The sequence below is a fragment of the Equus asinus genome, chromosome 9, assembly GCF_041296235.1.
Source record: "Equus asinus isolate D_3611 breed Donkey chromosome 9, EquAss-T2T_v2, whole genome shotgun sequence".
Lineage (NCBI taxonomy): Eukaryota > Metazoa > Chordata > Mammalia > Perissodactyla > Equidae > Equus > Equus asinus.
This window is the reverse complement of record NC_091798.1, coordinates 86,460,235-86,487,029: the sequence shown is the minus strand read 5'-3', so window position 1 is coordinate 86,487,029 and position 26,795 is coordinate 86,460,235. Positions and strand designations below refer to the sequence as shown.

The 26,795-nt window shown below is 40.7% G+C and overlaps 1 long non-coding RNA gene across 1 annotated transcript; it reads left to right on the top strand.

Annotated features, from left to right (window-relative positions):
• The first annotated feature begins 21,577 nt into the window (after positions 1-21,577).
• On the top strand, positions 21,578-26,331 carry LOC106841167 (uncharacterized). Its single transcript, XR_011506147.1, has 4 exons — positions 21,578-21,897; positions 22,273-22,501; positions 24,324-24,381; positions 25,822-26,331. It is a non-coding gene; the product is annotated as an uncharacterized lncRNA (long non-coding RNA).
• The last annotated feature ends 464 nt before the right edge of the window (positions 26,332-26,795 follow it).

Sequence of the window (26,795 nt, the reverse complement as noted above, 5' to 3'; positions counted from 1 at the left end):
CAGCACCTCGTGAAGGTGAGTGTTATTGGATCATAAGGTGACTGCTGCTCTCTTAATAGGAATCGTATGGTGGAAGCTGTCGTTAGGGAAGAGAAACCAAGCAGATGTGGGAACGAGGCAAAAACTTCGCCTTACAAAATGGGAGGTGGGCTATGGAAGACAAAGTTTGTTTTTCCTGCAGTTAGTCTTTGTTATTTCAGAAAATTTATGCAAATGTATCTCTACACACAGTTTCTAGCTGGCAACACAAACCTACTACCTGTTCCCCTCCCTCGTCTCCTTTAACCTCTGTCGTCTCAGGTTGCTATGAACAGAGACAAGCTCGAGTTTCCCAGGTTACGGCATTTTATTTTAAGGATGCATGGTGAAATGAGGAATCTTTAAACTCTATCAGGTTACAAGGAACAGAGAAACTTGCCATGGGGGGCAAATATAAGGATGCCCTCTGAAATAAGAATGACAGAAAATAGCAAAAGAGTTTTATATGGGTACATATGACCTATCTTGAAGTGTGGGTTCTCTGTCCTACCCAGGAAGACTTTGCTGCATAAGCAAACAAACAAGTGTGCCTTTTCTGAGAATTCATGTGTATATTAAATGATCTGCTTCTCAACTTCATTGATTTCTCTCTTGACTTTACCATAGTTTTATTCACTGATATTCAACTAATAAATTATTTGACTGTTTACTAATAGCAGCTGCCCATTCAGGCTTCAAAGAACTAGAACAGGATCTATCAAATGGCATTCAGAATACAGTGCTTCCTACTCTCGGATGTCCTTCTAGCAGGGACTCAAGACATCTCTGCTTTCACTTCTTCTGAGACTCCTTAACCACTTCTGACTAGCTCTTCTGATGCCTGATTCTGGGCATCTTCTTACTCTTGACACATGACGTCTCCCTACTGCCTTCTTTCTCTCTGTCTCCCTCATCCCGTGCCACTTCACTCTGCCAAATCTCTCTGGATATCTGGCATTCAAACTCGCCAAGAGAGAGAAACTGATTAGTTCAACCTGTCACCCTCCTTACTGAAAAGCTTTGGTAGTAGTCTCTAAATGGGCTGCCTCTGTCAGGCATCAGTCCCCGGCCCAGTTAACTGTGACCAGGGCAGGGTCACCTGGCAGAAAGCATGAATCTTGATGCCCAGGGAATCCCCTGCAGCTGCTTTTCTCAGAAAGACACCGTGCACATGGCAGGCCTTCAGAGTGGAATGGCCTGTTTCGTATGGGAAAGTTTTAGATTTTCGTTCATGCTCGCTAAAGAGGTCGTAAAGTACTGTTGTACTGGCACAAACACTGGTCTTGACATTGGTCATTGAAATGACAGAGTGCCACAGAATGCAACTCAAAGTAGTGCACAGTGGCAGCAGAGATTTCTTGCCCTTTAACCACTCAAACAGCATCAGTGAGCAACTCCTGCCAGGAAGACGTAGCTGCTGGTAAGTATGGCACATATGTGACCTGTGTGTCCCAAGTCGTTCAGTCCTGGGGATAGGACATCAACATCAGCAGCCAAATAGAATTTGTCAAAGTCCACCCTATTGTGTGCAGACGGAATTGCTTCATCCCTCAAATTTTTCACCCACAGAGCTTGGAGTTCCCAGAGGTTTTCTCCATGTGCGCTGAGCGCTAAGCCTGTTGAGCACCATGGCATGCTTGAATTCTCTCCCTCTTTTGTCTTGAATCCTTGTGACAAAGACCCTGGCTGCAGCTGATGCCAAGAGGAGCAGCTGTGCATCCTGCCAAGAGTACCACCACAGCTGCTGCCGCTGCTGCCGCTGCCTTCCAGACGAAAGCTGCTCCTGCCTGCAGAAGAAGATGCCACTAGATCTACAGCAAGTGTAACCAAGCCCAATGTCAAGGGACTGACATCTAGCTACAGCTGCAGCAAACTGTGCTTCCACTAAGGTTGCTGATTTCCTTGCCACTACTGCTGTCACCACCACTGGTGCCAGTCCTTGGTGCCTAGGAGCCTAATGCCTTGCACTCTTAATACCCAGAGAGATCTAAGGGAAAACAGCTTTTTTACTTTCACTTGTTCTTTCACTAAAATTTTATCCTCCACAAACTCGGTATGAGTCCATAGGAGCTGGGCCCGGGCATAATCCAGGTGACAAATTGTGTTCAGAATCACTCCTCCCTTCCAATATCAGCCCACTGGCTTCCCTACTTTGTTTCTTTGGTATGAGTTCTCTCCTGCCAACTTCTTGGTCCCTCATGTGTATAGGAACAAGCTAGGCCTCAGCCAGCCCACAGCTGCAGAGGAATTTACCACCTCAGAGTAAGTAGCTATAAGTTTTTATATGATTAAGTAATTTAAAGGTCACCCGGGCTAAAAGAAATAGTCTATAAACATGTGCTTGAGGAGATTTAGGGATGTCCTAATATATATATGATTGATGTGAAGAAGAATTAGCATTTTATCAGCTGTGTTCTTTCCAGTCTGAAGAATGAAAGAGAAGGTGAGTAGTTTCCCTGGATTACAGAAATGGGCAGACCAACATGCAGAAAGTTTCACACTTATTCAACATCGTCCAGAGGAAGAAGACGCTGAATCTGGTAGACAAAAATATCCCAATCACTACAAATGTGTAGTCTATTTTAGCACAAATATCTTACTATACTTCACCACGGCCTGAGTAAAATATTTCCTCAAGATCAATCATGTATTTACTCTATTTCTATGTTCACCAAGACATTCTTGTGGACTATTGAGTAAGTTCATTTTGAGCATTAATAAATTTGAGGCGGTGTGAATCACCTAAATAGACATGTTATTTAGATACCTGGATATTCAAAAGGAGAAGATTGACCTAGAGATACAAACTGATGAGTTTCAGCATATATGTGTAGGCAGGAGAGTGGATGAAATCACTGAGATGGAGAGAGAGAGAGGGAGTTTAGAAAAGAGAAAAGGGCTGGAAACCAAGCCCCAAAGAACTCCAGTGTCTAAATGTTGAATAGAAAGGAAGGGTCTGGCATCTGAGATCCAGAAAGAGTGGCCCAGAGAAGGAGGAAGAAGATGAGAAGAACGGGATGTTGTGGAAAGCAATTTAAGAGACAATTTCAACCTGGAGAGAGTGGTCAGTGCTGTCTAATGCTCGTGAGAGATCCAAAACTTTGATTTTAAAAAGTTAAAAACATGACTTTCATAAAAATATAATATTCACACGAGCCAAATCTCTACCCTTACTGAGATGCAAAATAGCCTACTGAATAAAAACTTAATCAAAGGTGCCTACCCCTATAAAACTATACCCAGATGAGCTAGACAATGACTATCACTCTACTCAAAGGACACCCAGTAATCTGTTTTGTCTTTTTCCAAATTTGGGGTACTTTTTCTTGACAGTGATCATATAACAGGAGAACACAAATTGTCCATTGCATATAACAATATGGAGGTCACTGGTGACCTTAGCAAGAAGAGCTATAGTTGAATGTAGGTGGGAGTGGAAGGCAAACTGGATAAGTTGAAGAATAAATGGAAGGTGGGACAATAGGCACACTCTTTATCCAGAGTACATTAGTTTTTAACAAGAAGATATCTTAAACTACTTTTGACTAACCATCTTCTCTGAACCAGCAATTGTCACTACATAACTTGACAATGAAAACATGCTTATGGACCTGAATATATAAAAAGAGAACCAGGAAAGGAACACATCCTCATATTTAGTGTTGGATACAGAGTTAGTTTCTGTATAGTATTGAGTAAGTGCACACTATATTTACTGATTTTTTTCCTTCTCTAAAGTTCTAGAAAGTCACTCAAACTAAACTCTTTACTGGGAATTATGGACACTCTTAATTCATAAACATTTATCTCCCTAAATTCATGTCCTTGTTTATGATACTTACTTTAAATGGGAAATTAGAGAGCCATTACTTAGTTTCTTTAAAAATAACAATTTTTCTGAAACTGTAGAGAATGTTTCTTTTGTGAAAAAAAGTATTTATGCTGTCTTCCTATTTCCCCTAGGGCTATTAAACACTGTGTGGTAGTCCTTTATCAGCAGTGTTTATACTGCTTGATTTTGTTTATTTAGATGCTTGTAGAGTGTAAAATTATGGGTTTGGTGGTTTGTAGTCAGAATTTGCTTCCCCACTTCCATCCTTCCTTTTACCTGAATTTTGAAGGTTTTTTTTTTTTATTTAGTATGTTTTTGTTTTCCTCTGTAAAGCAGATAAAGAGTGTGTAACTTCCCCAAGGAACGCTTCACAGATTGATAATTGGGGAGAATTCCTCTCCATTTTGGAGCTGCGCAATTTTCAAGTCAAGTTGTATAAAAGGAGTATAGCTTGGGTCAGGCTGGGAGGTGGACTTGTAAGGTCTGCAGCTTTCCCCCACCACAGAAGTCCACCTGCTTGCCCTTAGTCTCTCCCAGAAGAGTTCCTGTTCTCTTCTTAATTTAGGAAGCAATTTAGGAAGGCTGATTGTCTCAAAGCTATGGAGAGTATCAGTTTTAGTTCATTTATTTTCTGCATGAGCCAAATATAAACCTACTTTATAGCTTTATAGGAAAGAATAATCTAGAGCTGAGCTGTTCACCTCTCTTCCTCTAAACGCTTGTGTTGCTATGTGCTCCTTGACGGGGGAATACCAGCCTTTGTCAGGTTCTTAAATAGCTCTCAGCTCATCCCGATTTTGTGACTTCCACACTCTTAAGTCTCACGGATGTTTGGGAGGTAAAGTCAATTTTCCTTTCAGAAGGCTGCGTAGAGTTAAAATTATTGAATCTATTCAACCATGAACAGCTATGCAACATGAATTATATTAGTTTTTATTGTTATTTTTGTTTTGTTTTGGTGGGCTGGGAAGGTCTGTTGGTTTTTTTGGTTGCAAATAACAGAAAATCAACTTGAACTAAGTCAGGCAACCAAAACAGGCAAGGGGGTTTACTGGTTCATGGAAACTAAGGACTGAAGAAACAGGAAGGATACAAATGCACCTGGGCCCTAAATCACCATGAAACCTTGGCCTGGATTTTGCAAGGTCTCTCTTTCTCTCTGTCTCTCTCTCTTTCCCTCCCTCTCCATCTTCCCCTTCCCATGACTCACTTCTGCTCTTCTCAGAGAGTCAGCTTCATTCTCTTTCACTGAAACTTACCTTCTCCGTGGAACAAGAAATATGACCACTGGTGGCTTCTCATTTCCCATTTTGTGATTCCCATGTACCAGAGAGGTACTGAATCTCTTCTTTACTTTCTTGTTGAAATTATCCAGGGAAGAACTTTGAATGGCTCAGCAGGGAGAGGTGCCCACCCCTGACCTAATCAAGGGATGAATCAAAGGCACTGTCTTGTAAGAACTTCCTGATTTCTATGGGAACCACAGGTTGGATTGTGGGGAGGGGGAGACGCCGAGAGGGAAGACTTCCCCAAAGAAGGGGTGGAGCAAGGATGCCTGGCATCCACAGAAATGAAACAATACATACTCATTAGAGGAAGGTGATATAGCTGTATGAGTATAAGGAAATTCCTTATCTCTATTTGAGTGAGCGAGCTGACACGTTCTTATTTGTTACTGCCCCACATCCACTCCTAAGATTGGATATTTCCCCTTTTAAGCATGTGGAAAAAATAGGCTTATTTGTGTGTACTTAAGGATAATTAAGATTTTTTTTTTTGTATTATGAGATAAGTTATCCCGTAAAATTTAACTTTTTCCCTAGTGTATTTGTTTATTGACTGATCTTGGATCCACAAAGAAGTTTGAGGTGGTTTAAAGGAAACACATTCAGACTCCTTCCATTATGTGTGATGTGCTTAAAAGTAAAACAAACCTTCCACATGGCCAGCGCGGAAAAAACTGCGACTTCAATCACAGAATCAAAGCGTCATCGTGAAACCCACCCTACAGAAGTCTCATAAAGCTGCCATTTGAGTTACTTTTTGTTTTTCCTGACTTTACTCTAAAGGTTATGTAAGCATTGTGCAGGCCATGGCTCATCCCAATATTGGATAAAGGAAAACTTCAAAAATCTCCTGGGAATTTCCTCTGGTTGTAAATTAATAGAAAGAGTGGAATTTTTGACAGTCAATGGATAAATTTAACAAAGGATTACTCATTAAAAACATAAACAAAAAGAAACCAAAGCTGCCCTGGCTTTGAGAATTGACCTCACTAGCGAGATTATTTTTTTCCTTTTTCTTCACCTTTTGCCCTCTTTTAGATAGCTGTAAAGCAAAATGCACTATTGAAAATTGTGCTATTTTCAATTTCAATATTCAATATTTTCAGTATATATTCAATATTAACTATTAAAAACCAGCCATGTGTGCACTCCCTTCTTGCTTTCCTTTCCCCAGCATCCGATTTTTAATGCACACTTGCAGAGAGTCTGTCTTGATCGGCAGAGGAATGTAGCCCAAGGCAGCAATTTGACAATGCTTCATCCATGTAGTCTACAAACACTTATTGAAAGCCCACTAGGTGCCAGCTACAGTGCTAGGTGCTGGCCTACGGCCCTGAATAATCAGAGCAAGGACCAGTCCTCTGAAAGCTCATAATACTCTCTAGCTGCTCTTCTCCCTCCTGCCATCAAAGTTCTGCCCTTGGACTTCTCTTTTACTGGACCTCCTTTGGTCACAACACAACTTTCCATGTGTATAACCTCGAAATCTGTAGCTTCAGGTATCAAATAAAGCTCCGTAGATCTCATAGCATGTCAAACATGTCTGCATATCTGGTTCCCACCTCAAATTCAGTATGGACAAAAAATGAGCCACCACCATCTGCCTTCAGTGTCCTCCTCCCTCCACACTCCCTACTTTCGATAATTACAGCCCTACTAACCCCACTGCATCACTCAGACTTAAAATCTCAGACATCATTGCAATGGTTTAAACAGGTCTTTTTGCCTCCAATATTTTCTCTCTCTGATCCAGATTGAGTATTGGTTCCAGAGGAAAATTAATGAAGAAAAACCAATAGTTAAATAAGATCATATATAGTGAAGAACTCAGTAAACTATAAAAGAATGTCCCATGTTGGTCCTTTCTCATGTTAGTTATTATGTCATGATCCAGCTGAGGAGTTTTCAATGACTACTTACACTTCTCAGATAAATTCTGAACTCTTGGACTGAGCATTTGAGGCCCCATAGGATCTGCTCTTTGTCTATTTTTCACATGCATTTGCCTTCAAACTTTCTACGCATTGGACAACTGGAGTTGTTCTCTATTTTCTTCACAGCCACATCAGAGAGCCTTCTCACTTAGGCTATGTTTTTCCTTTGTCCTAGAATGCACATGTCTCAACCCATCCCTTCATGTCTCTCCTCTCACTGCCAACAGTTGATCTCTGCCAAAAGGAGACGCCCTAGCATGGGGGTAATGGAATTTCACAGGGCACAGGATATCTGTGGCTTCATGGGTCAGTTAGCATAAACCTTTGTTTGAAAAGGCCAGGCTGAGAAGGCTGTGAAGTAGTATTCTAATTTGGGGAGGGAGGCCAGAGGGTTTATGGGACTTTAGCAGTAGGAGGCCAGCCAGCAAATGCTGGTTTCAGAAATGGGAATAGAGGGATTGCTCTTGCAGGCTGAGTATTTGGTGGGAAGGATGAGTTAGGAGATAAAGCTATTTGCAGGAGGAGGGCAGCAGGCACCAAGGACATGCGAGGCTGCAGTGGAAAATTTTCAAGCCTCAAGTCCTTCAGGGTCTCTCAGAGCAGGCACGTATCTACTGCACATCTGCCCGAGCTCAGAGAGCTTATAAGAGCTCTTCTGAATCACAGAAACTAGCTACAAAATTTTCACTAAAGAGAAAAAGGAATAAATTAAATTCTGCCATTTTTGCCTGTGTGGTTCATTCAACTTGCACAGACAAAGGACTACTGAAATCTGGAAATTTCCCAAGGATTTATTATTTGTGCTTGTCAGCACACCTGAGTAAAATCCAACTCTTGAGAATTATCTAACCTAAATGTACAGGTGGCTTCAGGGAGAAGTAAATATCTAAATGCTTAGAGGCAAGTCAAGTGTAAAATATGCTTTGTGAAAATGCCTGATGAATTTTGACATGACATGCTTTATTATAACAATGGAGGATCTGACAGGAAGGGCCCTCGGGCTTTTCAGACTCATTGGTGTCAATTTTTGGAACACGGGTAGAAGATTTTATCTTCAAGCTTCACTGTTATGCTTTATTTTGGAGATCTTTTTAGAAATGTCTATGATTGTCATTCAATAAAAACAACAAAAACCAGAAGATCTGCCATAGCATTTTTATATGAATGATCCAAGATTATCATCAAGCTATAAATCTATCTTGCGATGTTTAGTGTGCGTGAACTGAATTTTTGGAATAAATATAAAAAGGAAGCCTATTCCTTGGTTACTCATGTCAACTCGCCATTTGTATTTGTAACAAATTTCCCAATTTTGATAAGTCTTACGCATAACTCCTGATGTCCCTCCACCAACCTGCTCTATCTGAAGACACTTCCATCTCAGTAAATGGTAACTCCATCCTTCCAGTTGCTCAGGCCGTGATCTTGGAATCGTTCTTGACTCTGCTCTTTTTCTTAAACCCCAACATTCAAACAATCAGTGTATCCTATTGGTTTATCTTCAAAATAGAGCTAGAATCCAATCACTTCTCATTTCCTTCATCACCACCTTCCTGGTCCAAGCAACTATCATCTGTGGCCAGGTTATTGCAGTAGCCTTATTTCAGCCTTCCTGCTTCACTCTGCTTCAAAGAGCCTACCCTCAACAGAGTAGCCAGAGGGATTCTTTAAAAACCTCATATATTGCTGCTTAAAACTTTCCAATAACCTCCCATTTCTCCTAGAGTAAAAGTCTTTCAAAGTCCTTCAAAGTCTCCAAGGCTTTACAAAATCTACCCCCTTCCCACACCATCCCATTTTCCTCTCAGACCTCCCCTCCCAGGATTCTCTCCCCTGCTGAGCTCCAGCCACCTTGCCTTCCTTGCCCTTCCTCCATTCTGAAGGTGCTAGTAGCAGCCTCTGTGACTCAGTCCTCCAACCTGAGTCTTCTGCTCTTGACCCATAAGAGCTGCATCGCCAGCATAAGAACTTCCAGCCTCGAAGCTAGCAGTGAACAGTCATTAGGAGGAAACGGTTCCTATCATACTCCTTTAATGTCTCCTGTTAAAGTCACAGGTTTTCTCAGGCATGAAGATCTGCTAAATCATATGTGATGGAAAGAAAAGAAAAGGAAGATTGGGAGACCTAAGGTAACTGTAAAGTAATGAGAGTGGAACCATAAGCCAAAATGAGATTACTTCCAAAAGTACTTCATATTATTTTATAGTCTCACTTTCATTAAACCTAGAAATTTCAAAGGAACCTTCCAGTACCATTTAGAAGAGAGGCAGGAATTTGGGATTTTCAGCAGGCTATGCTTCTTAGCCAACCTCTTGAAATATATACAAATGAAGAATATGGTTCTGAGGCATCCAACTAAAGCTTCCAGGGTGGGGTTTTCTTCCAGTTTCTAAGAAACTCTGGTCAGCTTTGGCAGACAGAAGTATGTTCATCCTTCATACCTCTAGCCTAAGCAAATGACTGAATAGGATTATGAATTTTGAGGTCTTAGGTACCGACCGAAGAATAAAAGAAGTCAAACAGCCGAAAAATGCATGTTCTGTGAGGTCCAGATTCAGAAACATTGGTGAAATTCACCAAAGCAACCATCGCTATTTTTAGTATGCATTAAACATTTTCTTAATAAGAGTATCCACATGATCCATCTCTAGTGGCTTCTGAGTACAGATTCAGGATAAAGACCAAGTTTCCAGGACTGACTGCAAATGCGCTCATCCTTTGGGAACACTGGAAAGGAAATCTAACGATACAGAAATCTTCACAGGGCAGCCGGGAAAGAAAGAGACCAGAGGAGAAGGCAGACTGGATGGCAAAAGGGACCCCAAAGAGCTTGAAGTCAGTAGTCAAACAACTCCCCAAACTACGCTCGATGATTTCGCGGAGCAGGGGAAGTAAAGGAGGGATTGGGACTAGACTTCACTCGCCTTCAGCTGTACTGGGAGTTTTGCTCGATTCCAGTAAAAGTAAGCATCACCTTTGTCTCTTACGATCGATTACTAGATTATTTTAAAATGATAAAATTTCATCCGGAAATTGTCCTTCCTTCCCTATAATTTTCACATTTTCCAAACTCTCTGAGTTTCCTAAAATTCTTAGCAAGAATTCTAGATATTATAGTGCTAATTTTATTTCTTTTTAAAAAATATTTATTTTTTGTAATAAAAGTAATGCATGCACATGGTTTAAATTCAAAATGGTACAAAGAGTTCAAAATGCAAAGCATCGGTCTTCTGCTCCCACCATCCACTCCCAAACTCCATCTTCCCATGTTTTTTTTCAGCTTTGTTGAGGTAGAATTGACAAATAAAATTGTAAGATATCTAAAAGTAAAGATATTTACCCTCCTTGAACCTCAAAGACAACCACTTTTACTTCTTTTGGTTCTTCTGCTGTTTCCCTCTATATTTCTACAAGTTTACATGCCAGCTTTTGATTTATTAATTATAGCTATAATCTGTTATTAGCTTCCTGCTATGATAGGTTATTGTTTAACTCATTTACACAATCATGTTGGTAAATTTTGTTTTTCTTTTAGTTGCTTTTGATAATTATTTTTGTTTCTATCAACTGTAAATAGTATCTTTTGACTCCACTGTGTTATTCATCCCCACATTCAGCCATTTGTGCTTATCCAGTTCTTATCAAATTTAATAACATTTCATTTTTGTGGTAGGTCAATAAATACTTCTATTTTTTATATGTAGTTTGTTGTTGTTTTGACTGATACCTGTTGAGGACTTACTATGTGTCAAGCACTACTAGAAGTGCTTTGTGTAAAGTAACTCATTTAAGCCTCTCAAGACTATAAAATAACTTATGATGTGCACCTTACAGAAAGGAAATTGAGTAACACAGAAATTAAGTAAATTTCTGGATTCATATAGCCAGTAAGAATTTTAGTCTTTGCTCCTAACAATTGTTTCATACTATATCTATAGGTTGTCTATTAAAGTTGAAAGTGATTAGCCACTGTTTACATTCTAATGACCATATAAACAGTATCCATTGCAATGCCAAGCAATGTACTAGGATTACACTTAGTTTCTTATCTGGTTGATATGTTTTCTTGACGTTTCTAATTGCTCTTCTTTTTTTCTTAAATTCCCTGACTTTTCTGTCTCCTACATTCTTTTAATATCTCAAGAATAGTATTAAATCTCTTTTTTTCTTTTGATATCTATTCTCAAGGCTTCGTTTATCCTGCTCCGAGTTGTTCTGAGTTCTCCCCAGGACGAATCACTGCACAGTCCTCTCCTGGACTGGATCATCTACTTGCCAGATCTCATGCTTTCCTTTTTCTTGGTTTACTGTCCCATTGTACAACAACATATCCTCAAGCAATGTCCTAAGAAATAGTGGCAGAAAGTATCTTGCAGGGGATTTACATTTTTGAGGGTTTTAAAAATGTACCCTTCTTTGGATAGTTGGTTTGACTGCTTTTAGAATTCTAAGTGAAAAATAATTTACACTCAAAGCTCTGAAGGCATTGTTCTATTACCTTCTAGCATTTACAATTGTTGACTGGATGGCCAATGCCAATACAATAACAATATGCTTGTTATTTTGTTAATGTCCTGTTTCTTCTCCCTGAAAATTACTGGGAGAATTTTTTTCCCTGGGATTGGGAAATTTTATCACACTTTGACAGTAAGAGATGGCTCAACTATTAGATGCTCTGGGAACTCACTGAAGACTTTTTCTTCCACTCCGGGTAGCTTTTTTTTTTCCTCTCCTCCGTCTTATCCATTCTCTTTCTAAATTTCCTATCAATAGGATGTTGAATTTTGAATAATTATATATGTTAATATATGTCAAAACTTTTTGCTATTTTCTATTTTTTAACTTTTTGATTTTTATTCTAGGAGGTTACTCAACAATCTCTTCAAATCCTTCTATTTTTCCTTTTTCTTATTGTTTCATAAAACACACATTTTTAAAGTATCCAGAGCCCTTTTTGTTCTCTAAATGTTCTTTTTTCATTGCATCCTGTTTTTGTTTTATGGATGCAGAATCATCACTGATCTCTCTAACGTTAATTAGAAGGATTTTTTTTTTCTGAATTCTGAATTAACTCTGTATCCTCCAGGATCACTCTTTCTGTTTGTTGATTTTGATCTTTCTCTTTTTTAGTTGCAGGATTTGCTCATGTTTGGTATCTCGTGTTTTTTTGCTTAGATTTAAGTAGAGTCAGTTTGTGAGCTCTCTGAGGTGAATGGAGCTTGTCAGTTAGCCAGCTGCACTCCAGGGTGAGGGGCCAGGGAGCCGGCTCTCACATGAAGGGACTCTAAAATGACAGAACACAGAGGCATTTGCTCCACTCCCTTCCTGGTTGTCCCAGTTCTCCTCAGATTGTTCATCCAATGCCATGAGAAAAGATCCTCCTCCTGCTTCCGTTTGTGTGTTTGTTAAAGGAGTCATGCCTGGCTGCCAGGAGTGCTGGGGGAGGGCAGGCAGTGGCCGCGTAATTTACATTTGGTGCTTTAATTAACCCCTTGCTCTGTGCCCCATCTTTCACTCCCACCTCCACTGTCCCTGTGATTCTAAGAGCCACACCTCTCAGGGCTGTGCAGAGCTGAGGGGTTTCCTTCTTACCTTCAGCTCTCCCTCCATTTCAGGCTTCAGCTGCCTCTCTTCCACGTCAGCAAGCACCAGTCACTCTTGTACTTCCAGAAAAGTATTGAAGTCTCTATTCTGATGATGCGTCCCTTCCTGTTCTCTTTACCGTCCTGAGTTTGTATCTTTACTATTAATGTTCAGACCCTACAGTCTTCACCAACAGAATATGCTGAATGTTGTGGTTTGATTATTAGACATTTTATGTTGGCCCTTTTTCCTCAAAATGTCCTCCTGTTTAGCCTTCCAGGACTGAAAATCTTCCTTTCCAGTTCTTCTCATCATTCTTCCAGCTCAGTTTAATTAAATCAGAATTTCTGGGGTGAGGCTTAGGTATGGGTGTTTTCTTGGAAAGCTCTGTGGGTGATCATAACATGGAACCATAGCTGAGAGTCACTGCTCTCGCCCTGAGCACGGAGGAGGTACGTTGCAGTCCATCTCGGAGCTGATGTTCGTCTCCTGGTACGACCTATTTCAAACTTCCTACCTTGGTAGACATTTTTAAAAGACTGTCTTGGTTATACATTAATAGTCATTAACTGAAATTTAGAGAGTGCCGTAATCAAGCTACTGAAGTGTTATTATCAAGTTCTGTTAGTTGTTACTTGCAAGTAACAATGTGTTTAATAGTCATAGGATCAGGACGTTCCTGAGTCCTGAGTTTCCTTGGTGTGATGGGACAGAAAAGCCTCCTGTGACTCACGTTCCAGGAATGCAGGTCTCTGCGGCCACTCACGCAACAGAGTAATATTATGTTACTTTTAAACTTCCCATAAGGAAAAGTATATATTCTTAATGTTAAGCATATACCTGACCATATATATACATATACATATGTATGTATGTGTGTGTGTGTGTATCTCAGTTCAATTAACTCTGCTGATAAATTACCAACATGATAAGCTGTCCTAAAATACTATTGGAAATACGCATTTTTAGTGTGGAAGTTTACAAAACTTCTATTTGATGCATGATGGTATTCTGTTGACTAGAAAGCTCTGAATTTTCTGCCCAGGTCCCACTTTTAAATTAAAGCCGCCACTCCTTGGAAAGTAAGTTTTCCCACTGTGAAAGAATTCTGAAATTCTAGGTGAATCACCAGGTGAGTTTATTAAAAATACAAAATCCTAGGCCTTGAGCCTAGAAAGTCTGGTTCAGGAGATCTGGGCTGAGGCCCAAGAATCTGCATTGTAATAAATTGTGCAGGTTATTCAAATGCGGATGTCCTTGGACCTTCTTTTGAGAATCCCACTTGAAGTCATTGAAGGAGAAAGAGGCAGATTAATTAACAAGTCAGTGTCTTCTGATAAATACTTTAAGAGGAAATGGAGCAGAGAAAATCAGCATGTAAAGGTCTCTAAAGTACCTGAGTCCCACTAGAGTTAAATAGATGGTAATTCTTCCCATTATACATGTAAATGAACTGAAGGATATGGATGTCATTATCAGGTTAATTTCTTTTTTTTTTTTTTTAAGAAAAACTCACTTACTTAGATAAAGAACTTTCAACCATCAAAATACTAACTTTGAAATGATAATATTTTCATCTGCTTTGTGAAATACTAGTTCTACAGAATACATTTTTTTCTGCAAACTAGATTGATGTGTCCCTCCAAACGATGCCTAACCTCAACCTGCCCTTTTTAAATAAATAGCAGTTTTCATACTTGCCTTTTCCCAGGAATATCTCAGATTCTCTGAAGCCTTGTGGACTTGTTCAGTGTGTCGGGCAAACCGCAGGCTCAGAGACAAGAGTGAGCTGGTAAACGTGTCAGAACTGAGGACTTTCTTTGCTGTCAACTCTTTCACCCAGAGGAAAGATCACCAAAGGGAGCTCCTGGTTGAAAATAAATACTCAAATCAAGTCAGTATTAAACTCAAGCTGTTTTCTTCATTTTTTTTGAAACTTGCTATTTTTCACTGTGTTATTGCAGACAGGTGGAAACCTGCAAACTCAAACTGCGAGGGCAGGAAGGTGACAGAGCCTTGGTTAGATCCTTGACATAGATCGGCCTGCCTCCCTCCACTGTGTACCCCCAGACAAGGAGTTATGATTTCTTCACAGATATTAAATTCTACGAGGAAGTTACTCACTCTGGTTGAAAAGACTGGCATGATTGGGCCCAAAATGACCATGGCCAGGTGCCACGTGAAATTTCCTCTAAACATAAATGTCTTGCCCATTTCCACAATCCTAGACAAGGGCAGCTTCAAATCTGTTCAGCTCCCGCTCTGTCCCTCCACCACGCAGAGCAAAAGCTCTGGGCCTCCCCTCCCTTAAACTGCTCCTTCTCACCTGCACTCCTTACCTGGCTGTATGTCTGTGGCCTGTATTTAAAGGCTGAAATGTGGGCTGGTTTATCAATGCTTACATCTGCTCAGCTTGCAGTTTTACAGATATTTTGATCCAAAAATTATTCCATTTTCTTAGATGTAGAAATTTCCTCGATTTTTGGGCTAGTCGCACAGGAGAGAGGAGGCAGGAGAGGAGGGGAAGGGAAGAGAAAGGGGCCCGGGGGCCCTCCGCTGTCAGCGGCTCTGCTCTGCCTTTGCAGGTTCCCCTCAACCTAACAGCTCCTTCTCTCGGGGCTTGGAAATGGGCTCGGGTCCTCTCTTCCCATATTTATCTTGTGATTCAGTTTTTGGTTAAAAAAAAAAAGGGATCGGTTTACCTGGGGCACACTGTGACTGAAAATAAAACCAAAATCAAGAGGGGACAAGTTTGCTAATTCACTTATATAAGGTGATGAGAATATACAAAGCGTTAAGCCAAGCGGGTGTCAGTATATCAACCATTTCTATCCATAAAAATGCAGTTACTGATGGCCCATTCTGTGCCAGACCCTGCGCTGAAGCGAAGGTCTTGCTGTGCTCACTTCGGCAGCACACACACTAAAATTGGAATGACACACAGATTAGCGTGGCCTCATGCAAAGATGATATGCAAATTCTCAAAGATTTCCATGTTAAAAAAAGAAAGAAAGAAAGAAAGGTCCCTCTATTATATTCCTATCACCCAGGCTTAGAAAAAATGTAGTCTTCATTTCTACCTGCCACTTGTGTTTATTTTACAAAATAATAGGGTTTCATTACTTGCCCTCTACTATCACAAAAGAATATTTTCTATGTTTCAAAATCTTCCATGATGGCTCACTACGTCATCCGTCCTCAGACAGTGGCTGGTACATGCTGGGATGGGCCTGCCCTCCAAGGGCTTAGAGTCTAGCTGGGGAGCTAAATTAGTCAAAATATGACGATCCAACGTTGTAATCATGTTTGTGATCTCCAGTGGAGTTTTCTACCTAATAAGTAACAACTGTTTCCTAATTTTTTCCTGGGCCTGATGGTCAACATTAGAGAGATGTGTGGGGACCTGAAAATGGCCACCCCAAGATATGTCTCTTTGGCATCAGGATTATTTGAGGCTGATTGCTTTTGATAAACTGGGACAGGGAAGGAGGCTCTGAGGAATGGAACTTGCCCTTCCTTAGGACACATTTACATTTGTAAGGTAAATCTCTATCTGTAAAAGCTGCCTCCCTCTCTGTACCAGGAAGAAGAAAGGAGATGACCTACTCTCCAAAAACTCTTAATCAATACCAAAGGCAAGGACTTAAAATCTGCATTTTATTGTGCTAGTCTGGTAACCTCCTGTAACTGACTTCCCTCCCCCTCCCAACTTTGGCATTCCTTAAGGATTAAGCATCTTTCCTTAGGGAAGGAACTGATTGCTGCGCTCACCTGTGACCGCCCAGCTCCAGACATAGACTTGCCTCCTGCTACGCCCACCGAGATAGCAGACCATTACCTGCTGTGTCCATCAAGCACTGTGCCAACAGGGCAATCTTGTGACTATTGTGGGAGGGACTTTTCAATCACATGTGAAACACCCCGTTTGGGGGCTATATAACCACTCTGTGCACCCCACTTCTTCGGTGCCCTTTCTTCCTTCGGGAAGAAAGGCCCCGGGCCATGGTTCCTCATAAAGCTTTGTTTAATTTTCTCTTGCTATTCTGTCTCATGTGAATTTAATTCGTTCTCCGGCCAGACGAACCCCCATTTGGGGAGAGGAAATGTCCTCCTCCCCTACAGATGCAATGTTGACACAGTAATACAAAATACTAATAATCAAAATATTTCCATTTGGTTTTAACTTTTTTTTAAAATTACAATAGAACATGAGTTTAGCTTTCTTCATTTTATAGTACTTTAAATTACAATACATCAAATGAGTAAAAACAGGTCCTATGAATAAAAATTGCCCCTATGGTTAAGTTCTCTGGGCCCAGGGGTAGGAACAGACTGTCCCCTCACAGGCAGCTAAAAGTACCACAGCAAGCAAGGCTGAGGAGAGGAATTGATGAGGTAATTAGGCCTATGAGAGTCGACCAAGTAGTGTCAAATAAATAATTTAATTATAGCCTTTTCCATTAATATGAAAAACTGGAGGACGGGGGAGTTTCAGCTGTCTCCTTCTAGTACTCGTAAATTACATAAGTAGCATTCAAAATTTCTATTGCTATTCTAGGCTCAGGGATTACGTTAGCCATAAAAGGTCTGAGGCTAATACCTAGCTAGGAGTTTTGACTCCTAATCCAATGTTTTTCCCGCTGCAATACCATACCTTGATCTTCAGCAAGAGATATTTTGCTGAAAGGGAATTCTTGTAGGACATAATAAGATCTATTCTGGAATGCCCAATGGAATCTTTTAACTTTGGTCTCCAAGATCCAAGTGTGAGCAGCTGTCATAAAGAGCAAGTTCTCAGCAGAAACAAGTGCTTGAACACAGGGGAGAGGCGGGGACGGTGGGGGGCGGGGGGGGGGGAAGGAGGAGGAAGGATGTCTCTCTCTTCTCCCCTATCCTGCCCCAGGCCAAAATGTACCCATGACTCTCATTTCAGAATCAGTTTCGAAGCAGAGGCAGCATTTGAGGGTGGCTGGATATTCACAAAAGCAATGCTCTTCCTTTAGCACCCACCCAGTCTGAAACCCAGAGCACTGAAATCCTTGATCTCTGGATATACCCACAGGGTTTACAACTGTTTTATGTGAAGAGAGAGGCTAAGCTGATCAATTACTTTTCTAAGTCATTTTCTAACAATCACACAACAAATCTCATGGCAAAACCTGACACAATTTAAACACAACTTTAAAACTTGCTTTCAGATATTATTATAAAAACATACTAATAATTAGTTGATGAAACTGATAATGTAATAGGGGGATCAGAAATTGAGTTTTTGCAATTAATTAAATGTAATTAATAATAGAAATCATAGAAAACACTCCATTCAATGAAAGTAAATGCTATTTAATACATTTTTCTTCTTTTCTAGCAATGATGGATGACAGTATCAGAACTTCAAGAAGTGAAGGTATTTCTGTGAAAAACAATCAGTTAGAGGAGTCAAATTATGCCATCAATCATTTACATCTAGATATCCCCATCAACATTTACAACCCAATCAAAGTTTGGGCTCTCCAGCTGGTCTCCATAAATTATATTCACAACACCCAAAATTTGTATAGTGTTCAGTCTCAATTTTATAATTTAAAACTAAATTGGGAAGAATGTGTTGGGTGAAGATTGAAATGCAAAGCAGTGTGGGCCAGAGGGTAAAGTTAAACCTGAACCAGAGCCATAGCATCTTGTTATAAATATGCTTAAAAATGTAAATTCTTTGTCTTTGCCAATTGATATGGGAAACTCAGGACATTCTATGAGGATAATTAAGAGAGTATAGAGAAAACCAAAATCACCCTTGGATTTGAGATATTCAGAAAATGCATGTAAAGATTTGTGGTTTTGTTTGGGCTTGAACCATCTAAACATAATTGCTATAAATTCACCACTTATTGTGTGTCCATGAGGTCTTTAGAATAAGACATAAAAGAACACTTTTTAGAAACATGTTTGTTGAACGACAGCTAGAGTGAATGAATAAGTACACGTCGTCTACACAAACACTAACACCCACCAGATTTCCTTCCTTATTATCACTCCTTTCTTGAGAATATCTGGAATGTTAATTGACAGTTATTATTTTTTTAAGTAATAAAACACTATTTAGACTTAATTATAAGTTTTACAGTTTCTCTTGCTCAATTATTATTTTTTTTTTATTCACGGCTTTTTCTTATACTCACTTTTTTTACTTTGCTGGAACCTATCCTCTAGTAATTCTTTCTGAGAAATTCAGTGGGCGGTAAACTTTCTGAATCCTTACAGGTCTTAATGTTAGTTTGCATTCTTGGCTCAAAATTATTTTCCCACAGAAATTTTGAAGAAGTTGTTTCATTCTTTTCTTACATTTAGTGTTGCTGATGGAAAGTCAATAGACTATATTGACGTAGCACAAAGTAGGTAGGTTCTTGAGTCTGAAGAATGAAAGTGGTAAAGGAGTGCAGAGTGTTCGCAGTGCATGATTAATCTGGCAAGGAAGGAAGAGTGGACAAAGGCTGATGTCGGGGGTTTGAAAGTGGTAGGATCAATGGATTGGACATCCCTACAAGGTCAAAACATACTTGCAGTGGGCATACAGAGTACAGATGGTTAATTTTGTGCATCAATTTCACTGGTTCACGGTGCCTAGATATTTGGTCAAACATTATTCTGGATGTTTCTGTGAGGGTGTTTTTGGATGAGATTAACATTTAAATTGGTATAGTTTGAGTAAAGCAGATTGCCCTCCATAATGTGGGTGGGCCTCATCCAAGCAGTTGAAGGCCTCAGTAGAACAAAAGACTGATCTTCCCCAAACAAGAGGGAATTTTGTCAACAGACAGCCTTTGGACTTGAGCTGCAACATCAGCTCTTCCCTGGGTCTCCAATCTGTTGGCCCACCTTGCAGATTTTGGACTTGCCAGTCTCCATAATTGCATAAGTCAGTTTCTTTAAATAAATCTCTTTCTCTAGATATATATATTTATTTTAGAGATGAAGAAACTGAAACTTGTAAAAGTTAAACAAATTGTCTGAGACCATTCGACAACCAAGTGGCAGCGTCGTGCTGGAAACCAGGTCTGCTTTATTACTCCCCTTCCATTTGTGTATTTTTAACTTAGACACTAATGTAGAACACTCCAGCATCACTACCTTATTCTTCTTTCCCGCCCCTCTGATAATATCTTGCTCTTGTGTTTTTCCGCTCCTCAGTCTTCTTACTGGACTCTAGTGACCCTGTGTCATTAACTAGATGTTCACCCCTGAGCAGTTCACATCAGCCCTGCAAACCTCACCATCGTCTTCTACAATGTGAGGGGGTTGGCCAAGATGCTCCTTCCCGTCCCTTATTTTGTGACGTTGTACATTTGCCTAACATTTACTACAGCGGTTGTATTTGTTTTCTCTTACTGTGGGACAAGATACCACAAACTTAGAGGCTTAATACGGCACAAAGTTAGGATCTCTGTTTCACGAGTCAGGAGTTCGGGCACAGGGTGACTGGAGTCTCTGCTCAAGGCCTTACAAGGCTGAAATCAAAAGTCACTTGGGGCTGTGAGCTCATCTGAGGCTCAGGGTTCCCTTCCAAAATCACCAGTCATTGGCAGAATTCAGTTCCTCGCGGTCGTAGACTAGGGTCCTTGTTTTCTTGCTGGCTTTCGGGTGGGGATCACTCTCAGCTTTTAGAGGCCACCTGCACTTGCCTGACATGGACCCTCTCCACAACAGCAGTTTGTGTTTTCAAGGCCACGAGAGAAAGAATCTCTCTGACTTTTCTCTCTGTCTTCTAGAAGCTCTAGTAATAGGGTTCACCTGATTAGATCAGACCCACTCACACCCAGGAGATTTTTTTCCCCAAATAATATGATTTAGAGGGCCATTCATTTTGCTACGTGTTATTCTTGCTCATTCACTTTTAATTGTTATATTGAATCCCACTGTATGAACATAACAGTCCTCCTTCAGATGTTAGTTCGGATATTTCGTCAGGAAAGACTTTTCTGTTCTGACAAACTTCCCCCCAACACCTCCTTGCCCTGTACATCAATCAATCGATCTATTGATCTCATAGCACTCTGCGTTTTTCTTTGTAATGCTTTTTTACTACTTGTAATTATTTCATTTAGTTAATTTCTCTCTCCCCTACCAGATTATTAGCCCCATGAAGGAAGCAACCATGCTTCTTTTGCTCGCTATTGTGTCCTCAGTGCCTAGCACAAAGGAGATCAAAACATATTCGTTGAATGAAGAATGTTTCTGTGCTAACATTTCTAGCAGCATAGTTTTAATAGAATTCTGTGGCTGTGCACATTGGTGAAATGTGGAAGGCAGAATCTCAAAGTTGAAACCCCTGTTAATAAAAGCAGGAAACTAGAGATGGGTGCACACAGGACATCTGCCCTCAGAGCTGCAATAATGCGGGAGTCCCTGCAGTCAGGGGGCAACTGTGGCTTATCTTTTCTCTGTCAATAGAGAATTAAGTGTGTGTGCTTATGGGGTTCAATGTTATTTTCCTTTGAGAGAGTTAATTGATGGAAGGTTAAATAAAGCCACAAATTTTTACTTAAAGGAAACAGAGAAAATGAAGAATTACTTTAATTATGAGCAATATGTCAAAAGAAATGTTTCCCAAATTAATCTTTTCTGGGAGTGAAACGTATCTTTCTATAATTCATTTTAACTCCTCTTAAAAAAAAAGGATGGGGGTACATTCTCCTCCATCCTTCTCTTACACAGACAATCACGCACACACACATAAGAGTTTTCAGTCAGCTTTTGCTTAGATTACAATAAACAAGAAGAATTAATTACAGGCATTAAAGCTTTTCTTCCCAAGGTATTTGCTTTCCAAAGATTAGTTTTCCCATGTTAGCTGTGGGAGGCATCCCTTTCTGGTTAAAGAAGTGGCTCATTCTGGAAAAACTTTAGTGCTCCCCCCAAAACACCCCAAATCCCAGAGGTCAAGGGTCTGAAATGTTACATATCCAACTGTGTCCTTTAAAGGCAACTCAACCGAATACTCCTGGAGAAAGAAAGCTGAACATTCTTGGAAGGGCTTGACTGTTAACATTTGTTCTTAATCTATCAAAATTCTCCTACTCATGTTCACAGAGTTTCTGAGTATTCTCTGAAGACTTTTCAGAGCTGGAAATCAGTCCAATCCCAGTAGTAGGGTAGGATTTAAAAGGACGGAGGAGGTGTCCTGTTGATTTCTTTGTTTCCTTCAACGTCAACAAGTAAGAAAACTCCAAGACCTTCTTTCTTAGAGGTCAGCGTTTTGGGTTCTTTCCTCTTGGTCTCCCTAAGGGGAATGTGTTGTAAGGTGGGGGTGGGAAAACAGGAAGAAGGGGAAGAGTGGGAAGGGTGGGCATGGATCTAAGACTGGGGACGGTAAACGAAGGGTGAAATTGTCAAGATTTGAGTAACTTCCTCTAACTAACCTGCCGTGAGCTCTGTGTGGTGACATCACGACGGAATCTGAAACCCCAGGAAAGGCAGGGAAAGACAATGGGTGGGGAAAGTTGAGTTTTCCCATGTAATAATTCTGGTCAAGAGCCAGAATCTTTCAGGGTTTTGCACTTGTTTTCAGACTGGCCATGTTTCTTGTTAGTTTGTTTTGCCTTAACCTTACATACTCACACAGATTTTCTGGAAGTTCGAGAAGAGAGTTCACAATGAGTTGGCCTTGCCTGATGTGATTTGTGATAAACGGTAAGCCTCAGCAGTGTTTAATGGCAATTGGACAAAGCACACTCGGAAGAATATGGGATAACTTCATACAGCACTAAGAAGTTGTCGACATAAAAGCGCAGGGAATGTTAGGTGTCTGAGCAATGGCAGAGGAGAGGAGCAGAAAAACAGAGTTACTGAAGGTAAGTGGCTAACCCTGAAGCTATGAGTAAGGCAGGCAGCAGGGGATAAAATGTCAGAAGAAGCAGGTCATATATCGCTATTCCTGTCTCAGCTGAGGAGGTCAACCAGAAGTATAAAAACAACTGCCTGAGGATCTGGAAAGAGAATGTCAGGTCCTTTTCTTCTCCCCACATGCAAGGGAAATGGACATGGTCTTAGAAATAAGTGAGGAACAAATATTCTCAGCTCACCACATAGCGCCCCAGAGTACTGACACTGAACATTTGCTCAGGGTCAGATGAATACCATTAGAGGCTCTCAGCGTTGAGAATATTATGAGCTCTCTGCCATCAGTAAGTCAGAATAACACCTAAATAGTGAAACTCGACTTGCGGGAATGCTGAAATTAAAATAGTTTCTTTCTAGATCTTTTGATTACTGAATCCTGGGCGGGTTCATTGGAGCTTGACTTTTCCTGTTGGCGTGGGGTTGGTGGCTCACTTTTGCTGGTGCCCTGTAGCCATACTCAGCCTGCCTGTTGCTTTACCCACCACTGGATGTCTTCCAGATCCAAACAGGGGCTGGAGAAGGCAGAGGTAGAGAGGCTGGGGCACTGGTATAGAGCATGCACTGGATCACTGTGGAAAGCTTTCGGAATCATCTTCCCTCTGATGTGGTCTCCCATCGCAGGCCTCAGCAGTCCTGGGCAGTGAGGAGGGCACCGAGGAGCACCTCCCCCAACCCCCACCTGCATCTGAGGCCAGGCGGGTGAAGCCAGAGCCCTGACAGCACCCTGGTGGTCACTTCGCAGTTTAACTTCCAGGCTGCACAGTAAGGCCCCTGAAGGGAAAACGTCTGTGCTTGAAGTAATCACAGGCTTTTTCCTCTAATACCAGCCTGCCCTGCCAAAGTGTCAGCAGCTTTACAAGGGCCCCGGTATTCTTCCCCCATCAGGGAGTAAGCCGCGCATCCCCCTGCCACTTGGCTCCAAGCCCCATGTCTGGACAGCAGCACAGCTGGGCTTTCATTTAACGAGGGGTGGATTCAAGCTGATTACTTTTATTTGGCCTTCACTGAAGGCAACAGAGCCCGAGGTATTTTACATTTGTCTTGTGTTCAAAGCCCCGACGTGGGATGACTCAAGAACATTTTCTTCTCAGAGCACAGGCTACTAATGAAAAATCACATAAAAAAATTTTTTTAACAAAAGGAACGTTAAGAAAGGGCTCAGAATTTTATGCAGAAAGCACGTATTACCTGAATTATCAGAAAAATAAAACAGCATTAATTTAAAAGAGAGAAGCAAAGAAAATTATCTGAGTATTTTAAGTAATTGTCTTAAGGATAAATTGCTTTATTTTCTTTACTTTCTCCTTGGCAATCTCCTCTCCCCTCTGGCCCCAACTTTCACCTGTTGACTGATGGTTCCCAAAATCTATATCTTCCATCCAGTCTTTCACACCGAGCCCCAGACTCATCTATATCCAACTCACTTCTTGTCATCTCAATTTGCATATATGGCAACTTCCTCAAACAACACCTGAGACTTTCTTTCTTCTTTCACGACCTTCCCAAAATCTTCACACCTTTTGGGAGTCTTTCCTCGTTATCAGGTAGTCAATTGTTATCCCAGTTGTCACGTTATCCTCATGTCTTCTTTTTTTAATCTCCCTTTATTCTATCAATTTCCATATCCCATCAATTTCCTCTTTCTGGGATAATGATATGACATTTATTGAGCACTTCTGTTGTGCCAAATACTATTTTAATTGCTCTTCATGTATTATTTAATCCTCACAACAATTCTAAGAAGCAAGTACTATTATAATCTCCATTTTACAGATGAGGAAACTGATGTACGAAGATGTTATACGACTTGCCAGATAACATCATCCAACAGGTGAGTAAAGAAGGAAGAAATGAGTCGCAAGCCGATTAACTCCAGAGGCTAAGCTCTCAATCGCAGTGCTATGTTGCCTTCTCAGATTGTTTATTTCTGCATATATTTTTATCTACACACTGCTCTCCCTCCTCACTACTTCGATAAGGCTGTGACCATAATGTGTCTAGATGATCCCTCTCTCAGAATTACATTCCTAAAGCACAGATGTGTTCTTGTCACCCTCCTGCTTAATTTCAACGGATTCCTGGGAATGATTCTCACTTTATCATTTTCTCAATTGGTCATTTTCACAGATGTGTTGCCAAATTTGGGGCAATGTGCACCTGTTTTTCTTTGTGGGCTCCAGCCAGGGATAACACGATGGCAGTGACATCTGTCACACAGAACATTGAATTGAGGTGATCATGAGACGATGGAGCAGGGGTGCAGGTTACTATAGGAAAGCTAGTGGCATTGAGAAATGTCAAGTTGGACCAAGGGAAGCATGTGTCCATGGAACATGAGGGCGCTTTTCCTACCTGATAATCCAGGCAGGATGCAGTTCTACTCACACTGAGACCTAAAAAGCTCTGCAGTAAATATAGATGCAAGTTCATTTTAGTGTGCCACTAGGAACTCCCGTATGAAAAAGTACCTAAGAAACTCAGACCTGGTAGAAAAGACAAGTCTAGAGGAAAAGGTTCAAAGTCCTCTCATGTCAACAACCCCATTTGTCTGTTCCCTGTCTCATCTAGTGCCGCCCCATGATGCCTTCTCCTCACACTCTGCTCCAGCTGTAATGACTTTATGTGTTAAGCACACTGTCCTCTTTCCTTTCTCTCTGCCTAAATACTCTATTCTCTCTGCCTAGAATGCCCTTATCTGGTCTTTCTGGAAAGTCTGTCTTTGTTTGTTAGAGTTCAGCTCAATGCTCCCCTCCTCCTTGCACCAGGTAGATAAGCTGCTCTTCTCGACTATGTTATATTCATCTCCTCACCTGAAGCACATCCGATTGTGGCACAGATCACACAGCATTCTAACAGTTCATTCTTCTGTCTCCGTCGCTGGACTCTGGGCTCTTTAACAATCGGGTCCTTGCTCTGGTCGTCTGTATATCCCAATTCAGGGCATACTGAATAACACATCGTAGGTGCCCTAGAAATATCAGAAGGAAGGAAGAAATGCTGTTTCTAAACTCTTCAGCTGATCAGGTCACAAATGTGGTGGTGTTTTGGCTGCGTTACCCAGATAGTACATTCTCTTCTCCTTTATCTTTTTATGCTGCAAAGAAGAAGACACCAGAAACCTTTGCTTCAGCTAGCTATTCCTTTTCCTGAAGTAATGTGGATATACCTATTATAAAAACCGACAGTGAAAGGCCTGAGATGCCTTAATGGAATCTCAGGGTGAAGGAAAGGAGTGTCTGTGTGCCAGCAACTTAATATTTTCCTGTTTCAGCTGTCCTGCCAGGGATTGTAATTCAGGAACCGATCTCAAGCTGAGCAGAGGAAAAAATGAGATGCTTAATGAAAATGGCCAAATGTCATTACCAGCTATTTCGTGAGAAGAGCGGGATCAGTATCCACCCCTGCGTAAAATGGGCTTTCTCCGACTTCCAGCCATCTGCAGGGTCGTGAAGACTCGCAACTCTTACGTCTCCTGAGGGAGTCGTTTCAGTTTTATGCTTTGCTTTTCTGATGCTGAGAAATACAGACACTCGCGATTTACTACTGGGCGCTTTCAGGGATGGAGTCAACTATTTTCTAAGAAACTCAAAGGCTGAAATAGGAAATGCTAGAAAAATGTATATCAGAAAGCTTGAAAAGCAGAAAAAAACAATAACTCTGGTTAATAAAATGTTGTAGATTAATGAGAGCCTGAAAATCCTTTTGCTTCCAGTATATTTTTGAAATTTCTAAACTATATTAGTTTTCTTTTTTGTCTTAGGAGTTACCATATAGTAAGTGTGTGAGAGAATGTAATTCCAAATAAATATTATTAATTTTGTTGAATACGTGTTTGAAGATTTGGTGTTTTGGTATTTGAGGTCACAGTAGCATATTATACAGAAGGAAGGTAGACTGGAAGAATTAGAGGGCTCCAAGTTAGAAATGCTAGAGTCTAGTTTTATCACTTATAAATTCTGTGACCTTGAACAAGTCATTTTGCCCCCCAGAGTTTCAGGTACTTCATCTATAAAATAAAGATATTCCGACTGTTTCATTCCCTATGTTCCCACCTCAGCTCATAAAATAGGAACTTACCAATACTTCTCGCCTCAAAGGCAATTTCTTTGAGGCCAAACACAACTATTTTCTCTGCATTTTGCTTCTCCCTTCCCTAAGAGGAGGAAGTGACTTAATCAATTGATGCAATTAGGGAGGTCCTGACATCTGTTCATCTTGGTTCCTTTTGGAAGAGATAATGCATTA